Here is a 14759-nt window from a genome sequence, read left to right as displayed (position 1 = left end):
ATACTTGTTTTTCTCTGCTGGTCGTGCGGCTTAATTAAATTCTTGATTTGATGATTGTTTTAGATAGTTTTATTTTAGAGAGAAAGTAAATATGCAGCCCAAATTGCGTTATGTGAATGTATTCTGCGAACGAACCGAAACATCTGTTTTGAACCTGTACATCACAGGTCTCAAGCAATTAGATCGGTATTGAAAGTGCAGTGACCAGTCAGGAGTTTCGGGGTTAACAAGGGACATAGCCAGCCTAAAAAGAAAGAAAAGGAGTAAACCCAGCTGCGCATGAAAGCGAAATATGGTTTTTTTAAAAGTGGACATCATTATCCAATTGGTGAATCATTTACACATGAGTAATTGATCGTCGGAATAGTTTCGTAATCCAGAAGTTCTTAATAAAATAGAGCAATAAGTCAAATGTTTTTTTAAAAAAAAGGGTTTAGTGTTCTTTTTGGAACCTCTGACTTTTTTTAGAACTGACATACTCCGCTCTCGCAGCGGATTTATTTTCCCGAGTCAGACGATTTTTGGCTCTGGTCCCACTCGCAGAGTTTTGAGGGCATAATCCTGGCCTCTTCTAGTGCAGTGCTGACGGAATGCTGCACTGTTGACGAGCGAAAACTTAAATCGTGCTCAGTTTGCCTTCCCATTGGGAAAATACCAATGACACGGTCTTGAAGAAGATCTGGGCTGTTCGCTCTGGTGTTTTGGTCAGTATTTAATCAGCGATCAATGAGGTGCAAACAGATAATCTAGTCACAAAAAAAACAGGAGATTCTGCAGATGTTGGAAATCCAGAATAACACACACACACACACACACACACACACACACACACACACACACACACACACACACACACACACACACACACACACACACACACACACACACACACACACACACACACCAGGTCAGGCAGCATCTGTGAAGCGCAATAAACGTCTCGGGCCGAGACCCTTCAATCTAGTCTTTGTTTCATTGCGGGTTGTGGGAGCTTCTTGTGTGCGGATTGTCGCCACGCTCCTTCGCGTTGACAATGTTCGTCAAAAGTGCTCCGTTTTTTTTTCGCGAAACTCTGACTGGAACATGGTTCGTCGCAGAAGCTGAGATCGGCAGGTGCACGGGTGCACCACAGCCCGCAGATTGTGCTCCAAGTCAACACGCTATCGGACGTGGAATTATTGTGTATCTCCGTTTCTTCGTTGAGGCCGTGTCTAAAACGTACGGCCTCCTTCTGCACTTGGAATACAGCGGTTCAAGAAGACACTTTCCAAATTATAAATGTTATATTTTTTATTATATTTAGAGATTCAGCACGGTAACAGATCCTTCCGGCCCTACGAACTTCTGCAATGCAATTACACCCATGAGACTAATTAACCTACTAACTCGTAGGGCTTTAGAATGTGGGAGTAAACCGGAACACTCCGAGGAAATACGTATGGTCACAGGGAGAACCTGCAAACTCCTTACAGACAACTGCGGGAATTGACCCAGAATCGCTGTCATTGTAATAGCGTTAAGCTACCGTGCTGACCCAACACTGACGATATGCTGTTTTGTTTTAAGTTACATGTTTACTCACCTGCTCATTATTTGGACAGTCTTCAGCTTCTGACTGTTACTCGGTTAATATCTGAAACCGTGTGGGAGCTCCAGGCTGCTCAACCGGTAAAGGGTTTGGAGATTCTATTATCAGCCGGGCCAGCAACCATCTTGAATCTATGCTGAATTATCACTGTAAAAGCGATAGTGCAACTCTGTTGTGCTGTGAAATCAGCCAGTATTTCCTCTCCTGCTCACCCGGTGCGGGTGGATGTTGGGAAAAAGTTAAGTGAATACAACTGTAGAAATTTCAGCCCAGTATGAACACGTGAATGACTACAATGTACACAAATGAAATCCCACTTTGCAGCACTCAGCCTCAGGCCCAGGAATCTGGTTCCGCGCTCTGTGCTCAGATGGCAAGCAGCAAGATGAGGTAAAACTTAAGACAAAGTATGGAATGACATCCCAGTTCAGTGTCACTGTCCTGATAAAGAGTCCTGACCTGAAGCATCAACTGGTTATTCCCCTCCATTGATGCTTCCCGACCCGCTGAGTTCCTCCAGCATTTCCCATGTGCTGCTCTGTGTTACACCATACAACATTTTAGAAGGGAAAGACGGGGAAACCTGCTGCTAGTCTCTGTATTTCGCTTTGCTTTGACTTGCAGATCGTGTTGATTTTGCTTCACTGCCGTGTTATTGCTGAGAGTTACGGCCAGGATCGGTTATTGGTGGGGTGGTGGGGGGTGCGGTTGGTGGTCAAAATCATGACTGCAAGCTAGTTACTGTACAGCAGAAAGGGGACAACACATTATGAACAAATCACTGTCACAACCTCTGCACTTTGCCAGTCTGCATGGGCACTGTTCGTTATGATATAATACATGTAATACCAAAACATTGTGTAAATGCATATGGCAAGTAAAGTTCATCATTGATCCTTGAAATCGATTAAAGAGCAGAGTTAAATCTAGAAGAAAAAGTAAGCCCCACACCAAAGATTAAAGTAAATTTATTAACGAAATATATACCACCTTGAAGGTACCCACAGGAAAATAATAGAATCCATAAAAAACCACAAATACCGATAAGCATCCAATGTGCAAAAGAGGACACATTATGCAAATAATAAAACAGTCAACACATAATTCTGAGAACATGGGCTGCAGAGTCCCTGAAAGTGAGTCCACAGACTGTGTACCAGAATATCTGATTTAGTGTTGCCGGCGTGATTCTCCTCTCTGCCTGCAGAACGCTTTCAGTATCCCTTTCCCAGTGGCTTGCTGGTTAAAAGCACCACCTGGTGGAAGACGAAGCAATGTAGATCAATTGCTTCATTGTTTGTCCTTCCCATGCTTACATTCCCACCTGCATCGTGAATATTGAGCCAGTGCGTTCTGAATTTTCACGCCAACAGAAGGTGTGCCTGTTTGTTGTACAAATGGGCGGCAAGGGCAGCCTAGGTGAGATGCAGTTGCGGTGCAGGCTGCAAGTTCTTTGACATAGTTGCACATCATGAGTACTGAAGCCATTCACTCAGAACTAGGCTATTGATATTCAAACCTCAATGGAAACTTTTAATAAATCTTTTCTGTCGTGTGAAAGCAGCATTCGTCATCGAGGACCTCCACCATCTAGACCATGCTCCCTTCTCACTACTACCATTGGGATAGAGGTCTCACACCACCACGTTCATGAACAGTTATTAAACTACAACCATTAGGCTCCTGAACCAGTGTGGATAACTTCACTCAATCTCAACTCTGTACTGGTTCCACAATATACAGACTCACTTTCAAGGACTATACAAATCATGTTCTCAGTAATATTTTTAAATTTGTCTTCTTCTACACTTTGATTGTCAATCTTCATTATGTATAGTTCTTCATAAATTCTATCTTTTTTTAAACTTTCCTCTAAATGCCTGCAAGGAAATGAATCTCAAGTTAGTATATGGTGATACATATGTACTCTGATAAAAAATTTACTTTGACTTTGAATTCCAGGTTGTCTGGCTTAGCTATGGGTGCAAGTGTAGGCATCAGAATTAGTCTGGGTGAAAGAAGGGGGCTGATTAGATGGAAACCATGCATTTGACTGTCACCTAGATGGAGGTGACATGAAAAACTGAATCTGGTGTGGAACAGTCTACTAATGCTTACTAACTAGACTTGACATGCAGGATATTTGCACAAAGTGCAGGAAATTAAAATACAGATATGTTAGTACTTTCAGAGAGATGGGAAAAACTGCACAAAACATTGCCTATTAAGTTCCTCTGATAGTGCCTAAAGATTAAACTAGGCACAAGTAACTTGCGACAACTAATGAATTAAAATGGACTAGCGAATAAAGATGTACAATTTCAGTTCTATAATTCTATTCTTAATGGTGTGAATGGCTTCAGAATCAGAATCACGTTTAATATCACCGGCATGTGTTGATTTGCTATCTTAGGAGAAACAGTACAATGCAATACATAATAATAGAATAAAAGGAGTGAGGTAGTGTTTAAGGGTTCAATATCCTGAATTGCTGATTGTGTGCTTTGAGGCTCCTGTACCTCCTTCCTTATGGAAGCAATGAGAACAGGGCATGTCCTGGCAGATGGGTGTCCTTAATGATGGATGTCGCATTTTTGAGGCAAAGCTCCTTGAAAAATGTCCTAGATACTACAGAGACTAGTGCCCATGATGAAGCTGACTATGTTTACAGCTCTTCGCAGCTTATTTTGATCCTATGCAGTAGCTCACCCCCCTCTCCATACCAAATGGTGATACAGGCAGAATGTTTACATTATTTCATTATGGTACACATTTTTGACAGCACATTTTAATGAACTCTAAAATGTTTTGGGAACAATCCCACAAAAGTTCTAAGGTTTTAGAAATGCATACAAACTGCTGGAAGAACTCATTATGTCAGACAGCGTCTATATAGGAAAATAAATTGTTGTTTTGTGCTAAGACCCTTTATCAAGTCCTAATGTTGCCTGAACTATTGTATTCCTCCAGGATGTGTGTGTGCTGCTCAAGGCTTTCAGCATGTGCAGAATCTCTTGTGTTTAGTGCTTTGTAAGTATCTGTAATCAATGTAATGAGATGATTAGGTAACTTCCATAGAAGAACCCACTACTTATTTTATATGTTCACTTTTTCCTTGCAGTAGTGTGCATTTCTTCCAACAAGGTAATCAGAACCAGAATCAGGTTTATTAACATCGCCATGTGTTGTGAAATTTGTTAACTTAGCAGCAGCAGTTCAATACAATACACAATATATAAGAGAGAAATCAATCAATCAATCAATTACAGTATATCTATATTGAATAGATTAGAAATCATGCAAAAACAGAAATAATATATATATTAAAAGTGAGGTAGTGTTAATGGGTTCAATGTCCATTTAGGAATCAGATGGCAGAAGAAAGAAGCTGTTCCTGAATTGCTGAATGTGTGCCTTTCAGCTTCTGTACCTCCTACCTGATGGTAATAAGGAGAAAAGGGCATGCCCTAAGATTAAATAAGATTAGCTTTATTTATCATATGTACACCAAAACATACAGTGAAACATATCACTTTGCATCAAGTCATATCAGCTAAGTTTGTGCTGGGCAGCCCAGAAGTGCTGCTACACTTCTGCAACCAACATAGCATTTCCACAAATAGCTCATTGGTTCTACACACCAGATGTAAAGTATATGCATGTCTGTCATTGAGCTGCAGAGCATTATTAATGTGTTTGTATTAAAGATGTGTATATAATATGCATCCATTTTAGTATAATCTTCTCAAAACCATTACCTCTACTGGGGCATAGGCTACTGACAGCAGCTCGCCAGAGTCCTGTCCCATGCCAGTCTTTTAAGTTGTCCGCACATGTAGCTCATCCTCAAAAATCCTTCTTCTCTCATGACTGAGGTCTTTGGAGCTTGTGTTGACATTTTTATGGCACTGGGTTTTTATGGGATGGGGTTGCTAGTCTCATGACCAGTCTTCTACCTTTTGCAGCCAGACTTAGGATCGACCATCCATGGTGAAGTCTTTTAGTATAAAACTGCACTGAAAAATGTCGTATTGTTGTATACAGCAAGATTTTTCTTAATGATATATAGTATTTTGGATTGTGTTTTCAGTTCCAATGTCCAAGAATAAATGTCCCATGATGGGATAAGAATCTACTATTCCTAGTAGTTGGAAGTGTCATGAAGTGTATTAGCCATACAAGTAACATTGCCTTAGATTTGCAAGGTGGTTTCAACAGGCTTATAATGGGAAAGTTCACACAATGGTGTATGAGGAGTTTATCTTCTGAGGTTAGTATTATTAGTATTATACCAAGCCTAGTTTATTTGGTAATCTTCTCACCTCTGCAACAGAAGGCTATGGGTTATGGGTCCCTTAAGTCTGAAAATATACACCAATGTCCCCAGTGTACAGTCGATGCAATGCTGCTGGGGACTTTTTTTTCAATGTGGTGGATTACCTAAGGCTCTGCAGGCCTTTTCAGCTGAATATATCAAAGCCCGTCAATTTCTCTAACTTCTGATAATTTCTCCCCCATCCCTCTTTTCTTTTTTTTACATTCCCCATTCTGGATCTCACCCATTTTCTTCCCTGCTCTTACCCATCTCTCCTTCTGATATCCTTCCTCCTTCCCTTTCTCCCATGGTGTCGCATTGTCACGTAATGGTGGTTCCTGCATTTTGTGAAACAGTGATGGCACTTCAAAACTATCACATTAGCTGCAGAAGTATTTTGGGGGAGCCTGTTGGATTGATGGGTACTGGAGAAATGCCTTGCTGGTAGACAATGGTATGTGTACCACAATATGGGAGTGTTTAAATATGCGATCAGGAAGAAGGCATGCTGGTGGTTATATTTCATTAGGAGTTTCAGAAGATTTGATACGTCACCAAAGACTCTAGAAAATTTCTGCATATGTATCATGGAGACCACTCTAACTGGTTACATCACCTCCTGGTGTAGAGGGGCAACTGCACATGATCAGAAAAAGCTACAGAGGGTTGTAATCAAAGCCAGCTCCATCATGAGCAAGAATCTCCCAGCTATCGAGGACAATTTCAATAGATGATGCCTCAAAAAAGCGGCATGCATTATTGATGATCTCTATCATCCAGGACATGCTCTCTTGCTCTACAATACTACTGCAAAGCAATGAATTTCATGACATACAGCAGTGATACTAAAGCTGATTCAGTAGGCACAAAGAGTGGCGAGTGTTTCATTCTTCACTATTCCTCACCTTGGTAAAAGCAATTTTACTGCAGTCTGTCAAAGAAACTGTGCTTGCTGTTCCTGACCTTCAGACATAAATGTACAAGGCGGTGCTAAGCACTTCCAAGCAACCTCAGGAATTTTGCCCTGAGGTCACATCCCAGCTTTATTTACAACTTACTTTTATTTAGAGGTTCAGCACAGCAACAAGCCCTTGTGGCCCAGTGAGTTCATGCAATCCAATTACATCCATATATATGTCCTTGGGATGTGGGAGGAAATTGGAGCACCCAGAGGAAACCCGTGTGGTCATGGGGCAAACGTACAAACTCCTTACAGACAGTAGCAGCAGGAATTGAACCCTGGCCACTGATGCTGTAAGAGCACTAATCGCTGTGCTACCATGCCATCTTCTGGGGTGGATCTGAATGATCGGGTTTATGGGACACAATTCTTTCTAAACACCAATTGTCTGTGATCTGGGCTGCCCATGAAAATGCCACATTTTATACAAGTCTTAAAATTTTTATAATGTGAGGTTTACGCTACCATCATCAATCCCCACTACACACAAATACACACAGAAACACCCCCCCCCACACAAATAGAGCGATACACATATTCACACCAACACACACACACACACACACATGCACACAGACACACACACCCCCACACACAGTGATACATATATTCACACCAACACACACCCACACACACAGAGTGATACATATATTCACACCAACCCACACCCACACACACACACACACAGCGATGCACATATTCACACCAACACACCCACACACACACACACAGAGCGACGCACATATTCACATCAGCACACACACACCCAGCAATACAATTATTCTCACCAACACTCACCATAACAGCACACAACACTCAGCTACACCAACACTCAGACACATCAACTCTTGTACACCCCCAGACACACTTCCACTCACTCTCCCACACACACACACACACACACACACACACACGCACACACACACACACACACACGCACACACACACACACACACACACACAGAAACTCACTTTCTCCCTCAACTCACTCTCACTCGCACACAAACACACACATGCTTTCTGTATCTCTTTCTCACATGTACAAACACCCACATAAACACACACTTTTCTCTTTCTAACTCTCTCCTCTCTCACACACACTCTTTCTCTCTCACATACACACACGTTACTACCACCATGTCCTTATAAAATATCTTTGTGCTTTTTAAGTGGCCAAGTTTTTCGTGTTATCAAGAATTGAGCCAAAGATTATCTTACTTTTCGAATTGGGCCCCAACTGTGCCATCTCTTTGAACCGGTAAAAGGAACCATTTTAAATGCAAGTAAAATTATACTGGAGCAAACTCAGCTGTATAGTTTAACAATCCCCAACTTCCTTAATGATCTGACAACTCGCTAAACAATGACATCAACACGCGGAAGGAAAACAATACAGGACTTTGCAACTGATGGCAGCTCCTGGCATCATTTGTCAACACCCGTCCCTTATTTCACTGGAAGAGTGTGGGATCGGAGATCAGAGTGCCGCACAAACCCAGGAGGCAGCGTGGAACTCCGCCTGTCATGGTCATTATCATTCAAACTCGCTCAACCACACTTCACCTGTCCGCCCGGACCACGTCAGGACGTTACTCTCGGGGTGGGGGGCGGGGGGCAACCATATCTGCAAGTTGCAGTCTTCTTTAAGTCCACTGCAAATCATTGGCTTTTATCTAGGGAAGCTGAATTACACAATCATGTGAAACTGACCTGAGAGCTCGTAAAATATATGTTTTGCTTTGATTTTGTGCAATTTTATAGCAAAATTTACTTTAATTTCGACGAGTCACATTGATAAGGTTTGTAGTCTGTTGTGTTTGTTTCACTAAAAAAAGCCGCAGCGTTGAATTTGACTAAATATTGCTTGCTATCTAACAGCATGTCGTAATAACGCAGGAATGAAATATAACGAGCATAGTTTTTTTTTGTTTAAAACTACGAAGCTAAATATTTCACGATTAATAAATCAGGCTGTATTTAAGGTGCGGTGTCCCTGGATCAGAGCACATCACGTACAAGTTTTTTTTTTGTTACGGAATAAGCAGCAACTCCTGTTTACAGCGATTGCTGACAATTGAATCGTTGTATGTCGAACACGGAGAGACACGGTTCTGGTAAAATCTGATGGATGCGAATGTGATGTGGGTTTTAAATGGGTTTATGTCTTCAGGTAACATCAAAAGGGTAGCGTGTCCCCGAGGGAGTGGGCAATGTGTTCCCACCCTAATGGCATCTGTACCTGCCATTGTTTTAATCTAATTTATCATTTCTTCAGACACACGCTGTCAAACGCGCCTCTCTGTTCATTAGATTACAGGATCGGGATAAAGGAGGTTTCTGATTGAGATCCGATGGTGTAACGCTCATGGTGTACGCTCAGTTTAATTTAGTCTCCGAACTACTGCTGTGAAGTCAAGTTAATCACAGTGTTAAAAGAAACCTATTTGCAATACAAATAACCGTAGCACCGACATATGACGCTTATTTCTCAAGGTATGTTGGTAGATATTAAATCTACAATCCCTGGGCAGTTTAATATCATAACACATGGGTGCAGATTTAGGTTATTCGGTCCATAGAGTCCTCTCCTCTATTCCATCATAGATGATTTATCATCCCTCTCAACCCCACTCTCCTTCCTTCTCGCTGTAACCTTCGACACCCTTTCGAAACAAGAACCTATCAACTTCCGCTTAAGTATACCGATGACTTGGTTTCCACAGATTCACCACCCTCTGGCTAAAGATATTCCTCTTCAACTCTGCTCTAAAAGGACGATTTTCTATTCCGAGGCTGTGCGATCTGGTTCCCCACTCTATGAAACATCCTTTCCCACTATATCTAGGCCTTCAAGTATTCGGTAAATTTCATTGAGACCCCCACCCCACATTCTTCTAAACTCCAGGGAGTACAGGCCCAGAGCCACGAAACGTTAACGCCTCGTACATTAAACACAGTATTTATACTTATAGATTGCTTAAAGAATATTGACCTGTTCCTGCAAATCTCCAAAACATTTCATTCATTCTAGTCTCGTAATATCCGTCTTAATTGTACTGAAAATATTGGCCTGTTAGTATCTGACTGATAATTTCTCCCCCGTTTCCTCTAGGCCATCTCCATTTTTGGAGCGGAATTTGATTAGGAGATTTTATGTTAATGCTCCTGTGCCCGTTCCGGGGGTGGGGGGGGGGAGTTCTGTGCAGAATAAAGCAGAGAGAAAGAAAATAAAACTAGTCTCTTCGCGGGATAAGTAAAAGAAAACAACATTCTGGGTGAGATTGAAGGCGCCGTTTTTATTTTACACAGACCGCCTCCTCTTTCTTCAATGCATCGCACTCTGGAGGAGATGCAGCTTTTCGAATGCAAGGGTGGGGCCTGGTCGGTCTATTAATTAACCGGTGTGGGAGTGAGAAGTTCTCCCTCCCCCCCTTATGAAAATAAGTAACACTTAATCACCGGTAGGTTTAGTAACATCTCCGAGGGCCGTCTTAATGAACTTGCCCAACACAGTCAGACTGAGAGAAGAAAAAAAACTGACGAATTTGGAAGCGACCCAAAGAGGAATAATTTATATAAAACAGATGCTCCAGAGTGCGTTAATAGGCTATAACACAATCTGGGTGAGGAATTGATATCTTTCTTGTGGTTCGTGGCTCCATCTGAACCCCCCTCAGTAGTGCTACACTGCACAATGTAACACGCTCAGAGGCATCTGCTTTTGTACAGCCGAAGCCAGGCATCTGAGTGAAATCAGCACCGGTCCCATCCTGTGGTTCTCTAAAGGTGGGGGAGGGGGGGGGGGGAATGAGGATTCTGATCGCAAATCGCCACAAAGGATTGCAAGGACTACTGAGGGGATCTCCGAGATCTCTCTTTACATCCACTGGAGTTATTTATCAGGATCGCTGCAGAACGCCGGGCCCTAAGTATTGTCAGTGATCCTTCCCAAACTCCTTGACCCCTTGTCATCAGGTCGGAGGTACCGTGACATTTAGGACAAGAACCGTCAGAACGGGGATCAGAATCAAAATCCTTTATTATCGCCAAGTATGAGGACACATACAGTGAATTTGAACCGTCAGCTTCTAACCCCTGGCCGTAAGGCTACTGAACTCCCCGCCACCATCCAGGTCTCATTACGTATGAAGCACCAATAGCGCTATACTGTTTACTTTCTAACTTGTGTCGTAATGCAGCTTATTATTTGTTAATTTGTTTGTGGTAATATTAATTTGTGTCTTAAGCGTGTGAGTTATATATACTGTATTGTGTACCTTGGTCTGGAGGAAGGCTGTTTCGTTTGGCGGTGTACATGAGTATGGCTGAATGACGTAAAACTGGACTTGATCTTGCACTTGGTTGGACAAGGAACGCATATGAAACAGTAACGCATACAAAATGCTGGAGGAACTCTACAGGTCAACTAGCATCGATAGAGAAGAATAAACAGTCGACGTTTCAGACCGAGACCTTTCAAAAGGACTGGAAAGAAAGGGGGAAGAAGCCAGAGAAACAAGGTGGGGGGGACGGGATGGTGTACGAACCAGAAGGTGATAGTTGAAACCAGGTAGGTGGGTGGGGGAGAGGGGATGAACTGAGAAGCTGAAGGTGATAGATGGAAGTGGTAAAGGGCTAAAGAAGAAGGAATCTGATTGGAGAGGAGTGGACCATGGCAAAAAGGGAAGGAAGAGGGGCATCAGAGGAAGGTAATGGGCAGGTGAGGAAAATCAACGAGGTAAGAGAGGAGCAAGAATGTGGAATGGAAGAAAAGGGAAGGGGAGGGGGAAAACTAGCTAACATTAGAGAAATTGATGTTCATGTATAGGAAAGATTTACTGATCTGCAGTCACCAGATACTCCCATGTGTCCCCCTTTCATTCTATTCTGACCATTTATATTGCCACTTCTCTCTTTTATTTAATTGTACATCCATGTCAGGTTGATGTATACTTTCTGTAGTCAAACACTGTTTCTATGAGAATATATTGCCATCCAAGGAAATTACATTCACCAAAGGAAATAATTTGTCAGATTATGGAGAAGAGCAGTGGGGGCAGACTAAATTGAACAGGTGTGGACTTGATGGACTGAATGGTCTCCTGAACTCCTTGGGTGATTCTGCAGATGTGTCAGTTCATACAACGGAAGTATGGAGACCCTCCACTAACTGATATAGGACGATCGCTTCATGCTGGTCAATAGTGGAATTTTTCCTTGTATGCCCATGGTGCATTCTTGAAAATGAATTACTTATTTGAATACAGGCTAATAGCACAAAAATAACTATCATAAAACTATAGAAATGTAAGGCAAATAAAACATGATTGGATATATTCCCTTTTTGGAAAGCCTACAATTTATGGCACATCAAAGACAAGTCTTTTTAAAAATATGATTGCAGCTCAAATGAAATCAAATTTATTGTCATGTGTATCAATACAGTGAGGTGCATTACGTTCCATTATGCCCATTATTCCTATTGGGGCATAAGCTGCTAACAACAGCTCGCCAGAGACCCCCATCCCAGGCCAGTCCCTCAAACTGTCTCAGGTGGAAGTCCATCTTTTTAGTGCCTTCTAGGTGAAGTTTCATCCTCTCCCAGGGATGAGGTCCCAAGAGCCTCTGATGGCATTTCCGTAGTTCCAGGTTTTTATGGGATGGGGTTGCTAGCCCCAAGCCCAGCCCTCCCCCCTTTCACAGCTTAGAACCATCCATGGTGTAGTTATGGTGAGGTATAAATACAATGAAAAGCTTGTTTACAATACCATCACAGGCACAACTCTGTACATATTAGGAAGTATACATAAATTATAGAAGAATATACATGATTAATTAAAAGTGGTATCACAGGTAGGTAGGGTTATAAAGAAAGCTTTTGGAACATAGATCAAAATACTCAGTGCAGGAGTTGGTATGTTATGTTGAAGTTGTATAAGATGGTAGTGAGGCCTAATTTGGAGTATTGTGTGCAGTTTTGGTCACCAGTCTACAAAGAGGTTGTAAATAAGATTGAAAAAGAACAGAGAAAATTTATGAGGATGTTGCCAGGTCTTGAGGACCTGAGATATTAGGAGAGATTGAATAGGCTAAAACTTTATATTTATTATGTAGACGGTTGAGGGGAGATTTGACAGAGATGTACAAAATTATGAGGACTAGAGATAGGATAAATGGAAGCAAACTTTTTCCACTGATGTTGGATAAGACTACAATCAGAGTCCGTGGGTTAAGAGTGAAAGGTGAAATGTTTAAGGGGAACATGAGGGGAAATGGCTTCAGTCAGAGAGTGGTGAGAGTGTGGTATGAGCTGCCAGTGCCTGTGATGGATGCAATTTCAATTTCAACGTTTAAGAGAAGTTTGGATAGGTACAAGGATGGGAGGGATAGGGGAGGACTATAGTCCTGATGCAGGTTGAGGGGAGTAGGTAGCTTAAATGGTTCAGCATGGACTAGATGGGCCAACAAGCTGTTTCTGTGCTGTAGTTTACTATGACTCTAATAAATTACATATAAATTACCCAAGTTTCTGCTGCCATCCTGTCCTGTCAGGTGGTGAGTTCCAGATATTCTCCATCTTTTTGAGAAAACGCGTTCTCAGTTCATACCTCATCCTCTACAGATGACAATAAATCCATAATTGTTGGCTTGTCTACCAGGGGGTATAAGTTTGTCCCCATAAGGCTCGTATGTGCAAAGAATACAAAATAGTGATCAGGTTAAAATAAAAAGTGAGTCAGCAAGTAACCAGGATAACAGACATAAACAGGAAGGACTGATTAAGCTTTTAAACATATTCACTTGTCTTTTTTCTCAATATATCTTCCTCAATAACATCAATACTGAAAAGCTCAAAGACTGGTCTATTTGAATGAGGTCCAAGTCAACACGATGGTGGTGGTATTGGTGTGTGATTTGGGGCATGGTAGTCTGCTTAGTTCAAAGTACAAATATGTCATCATATACTATCCTGAGATTCATTTTATTCCAAGCATTCTGAATAGAACAAAAAAAAACATAGAAGCAATGAAAAATTATACACAATGACTGACTAACAATGCACGTGCAAAAGTTAAAGAGTTAGGCAGAAGCTTAAAATAAAGAACATCTAGGATCCTATTAGGTGGCTAAAGAGCTGTTGCATGGGGAGATGGTTAAGATAATTGAAATTGCCTCTTGGATAGGTGGGATATATACCAGAAGAACTGTAATCTCATAACATAGAGAGGAAACCAATATCTGCTAAGACGTGGAAACAGGCTCTTTGATCCAACAGTTTCACTTCATAACTCTCCATGCCCCTCCCTTCCATGTACCTATCCAAATGCTTCTCAAACGTAGAAATTGTACCTGCCTCAACCACTTCCCTTGGCAGCTCATTCCAGGGACTTTCGAATCTCTCCCCACTTATCTTGTGCCCGTGCCCTCTAGTTTGGGGGGAAAGTCTATGACCATCTGCTTATCCATAATCTTCATAATTTTATAAACCTCTTTGAGGTTGTCCCTCATTCACCTATGCTCCCATGAATAAAGACCCAGCGTGGCTAAGCTCTCCCAATAACTCAGGTCATCCAGTCCAGAGAGCATTCTTACAAATTTCTTTGGTGCTCTCTTCAGCTTGACAATGCCTTTCCAATAACAGGGTGACAGGGTGACCAAAACGGTACACAATATGTCACCAATGACTTAACCATCTAACTGCAGCATAATGCCCCTACACCTAAAAACTTGAGAGCGGTGGGGGGGGGGGGGGGGGAGGGGAGAGAACATTTTTACATTCCTTACCCCAGGAACCACCAAACAAAGCTCTTTAAGGGTGTTTATCCTTTCCTCCAATCAACTCCCCCTGCTGTCCCTGCTCCTTCCCCTTCTCCCATGGTCCATTCTTTTCTCCT

The sequence above is a fragment of the Hypanus sabinus genome, chromosome 11 (genome assembly GCF_030144855.1).
Source record: "Hypanus sabinus isolate sHypSab1 chromosome 11, sHypSab1.hap1, whole genome shotgun sequence".
Classification (NCBI taxonomy): Eukaryota; Metazoa; Chordata; class Chondrichthyes; order Myliobatiformes; family Dasyatidae; genus Hypanus; species Hypanus sabinus.
Note: the sequence above shows the minus strand (reverse complement) of the source record.